Raw genomic sequence first — 3,005 nt, forward strand, 5'->3', positions numbered from 1 at the left:
AGAGCACCAAGCTTAGCTGGCTTTGCTGTAGTGATGATAGATATCTGGGTGGAGGCTCTCTGGAGACAGGACAACTGCTGCTTGTATCCACTAGCAGGGAAATATGAGTGGAACCAAGGAGAAAACCCTCCTCTGATGCTGTGGGATGGGAGGTAGAAAACCAAAATAAAAAAACAGGCTGATGCAAAATGAGGAGCATAAAAAACATATAAAGCAAATCAAGTGGAATAACTCTCAGATGGCTGAATGTATGATACAGTATGCTGGGCCCACTCTTGGCATTGGCAACATATTCAATTTCCTGTTCTAGGGGGCACCACACCATGCCTCCCACAAAAAGCAATAAATAAAATATATCAAATTTAAAAATAAATAAATAGGAAAAAATGCCATTATTGATGTAATTTAAAGTTATTTTAGTGCTAATTTCTAAGTGCATAATCTCACCTTGGGACCAAAATGGCTGATGTCTGAAGCTCAAACCTGAAGTTATGACAAATCATTTAAAACACAGAAAACTGCAGAAGAAATTGCACCAAAGGTTAATCATATTTCCTTTTCTTTAATTCCTGGGATATGGGTTGAGGGTATGAAGTTTGCATGTAAATAGCACAGACACCGCAGAGAGAAATCCAGGGATCATTAGTCACCACTGACATACGTGCTGGCTCTGACATTATTGCTTTCCTCCCACACACAAACTCGTCCTGCTGCAACAAAAACTGTGTTTGACCTATAAATGATGTCACAATATGCCAGATCACCATAGTAAAAATGAACAGTGAGGGAAATTGAATTTGTGGACTGTGAAACTGCATTATTTATGTGTGATTTTAGAAGAAATATGCAGTGTTATGCACAAGTAGAGGTTGGGGCTCCTGTTGCAGACACCTGTTGTTGGTTTGTTCTTGTCTCAGATTTTTATTCATTTATTGTTTTTATTTTTTATTAATTCAAACTACTCTTTCCAAGTTCATGCACACAGGATCAAGCTCTAACATAAATCCACATTTACAGTTGGATGAATCACTGAACTATCTCTTTAAAACCAAAGACAGCTGAAAAATAGCCCTGTGAGAGCAGCACATGGTAAAGCAAAGACAAAACAGCAAGAAAATATTATCTTTCCAACATAAGGGGCTCCTTTCAAATGATCACAGGTTGCTTCAGAGCACCTCTCAAATCACTGTTGAACTTTTTTGATGCATCGTGATCATCCTTATGATGACATTTAACATCATTATCTTAGTGTCAGAGTGTTGTTAAATAAGTCATTTGGCAGCATCAAGTAAAGCTGCTTTTACCAATACTGATTGAAAACAACTGAAGGTTTAGTGACAGAAGTTCTAAGGTTGAGATGGCAAAGCAAAAAAATCCTATACAAGTTTAGGTACGCAGATAACTGAGAACTGGCCACTGCCAGTTAAGAACAATGATAAAGCCAAAAGACCTCACTGACTGTTGTGGTCAAAAAGAGGGCTGTAGTTTTAGATATCTAAAAAAGAAAGACAGAAAAGAGAAAAATCAAAATCTGTCAGAACACTTGGGGAGGAGGTGGACTGTTAAGATCTCACTGAGCTTTGTGTTCAGCGGAGGATTTGAGAGATCGGCAAGATGTTAGCAGACCACAAGCCATCTGCTAATAGAAAAGGGTCTCTTCAACAGGCCAGAATGTCAGAAGTGGGATTCAAACCCACGCCTCCAGTGGAGACTGCGACTGCGAAGATAAATAGTTGAGACACATTAACAATTGGCTTTAACCAACTCTGAACTATGTGGACCTCTAACTCAAACATCCTTAGTTTGATGCTCGTTTGAAAAACAGTAGACAGGGCTGTGGTGCCAGCACCTGCCCTGCCACAATCCTACTGCAATTTTTGATTGACAACGGTTCTCGTATATCCAGCTAAAACATAGCACGTTTGGCCACTGCTCACACAGCGACTCTGACCACTCGAAGGTGATAGATCGCAGATCCCATAAGTTCATTGGAGGACTTGGGGCTAAGCTCTGCCCAAAAAGATGGGTAAGTGATTCAAAGTGATTCATGGTAATCCCTGAAAGTACCTCTCAGACAGTTGTCCTGCATAATGAAGAGCTAGGAACAGTTACAGTGAGACACAGTGACGGCTGTCATCATTTTCAAAAGTGCAAGGTAGCTGTTGGCTGACCACAAGGTGCTTTCCTAAAAAAGAGGCTCTCTTCAACAGGCAAGAATGTCAGAAGTGGGATTTGAACCCACGCCTCCAGTGGAGGTTGATTTTGGCATTTTGGCCACCCACAAGCTGCTTGCTTAGAGAACAAGCCACCTGCCCTGCCAGAAGCCCACTGCAATGTTTTAGTTTTCAACTGTTACAGCCAAAACAGCATCTTCTACCATTGCATAAACACAGCAACTTGTACCACTGTGCTTTAGTGTGTCTAAATGTGATTTGCCGTGCCCTGTTAAATAGCTGTTGGACTTCCACCTCCAGGCATGTGGTGGTGAATCAGATGGAAATTGTTTGACATAGCACCTTTGACTGCTTTACCAACCAATAACTTCTCACAGCTTAGACCCCAAAAGAGGTGACAAGGACAAATTGTTATTACAGACCATTAAATCAACACCTGGTACCCATTTGCAGTTGATTTTAGCCAACTCTGATTTTTGTCAAGCTCCAACAGGATGTGGCACATTTGTCTATTCACCTGCTTTTTCCTGCTCTTTGTGTTCTGTGTGTCCCTTGTCCGTGCAGGCTGGACGTGGATGGAGACTGTTCTAATTTTCCAACCACTCCAATTGGAGTGTGGTTCACAGTTCCCATCATCTGTGAGTTGTTTGTTGTTCTTTCTCTATTAACTGAACTGAAATCTGGAATCCTTATTGATGTTATTGTTGCAACAACGTGCATTTCTTCAGATGAATAATCACAAAAACTTAAAAGCTGATTTAAAAAGAGAAATTTTGGTCTGACTTTAAATATATTGGCACCTATCATTCTAACCCTGAACAAATCTTTTAG

This window comes from Takifugu flavidus, chromosome 9, assembly GCF_003711565.1.
Source record: "Takifugu flavidus isolate HTHZ2018 chromosome 9, ASM371156v2, whole genome shotgun sequence".
Classification (NCBI taxonomy): domain Eukaryota; kingdom Metazoa; phylum Chordata; class Actinopteri; order Tetraodontiformes; family Tetraodontidae; genus Takifugu; species Takifugu flavidus.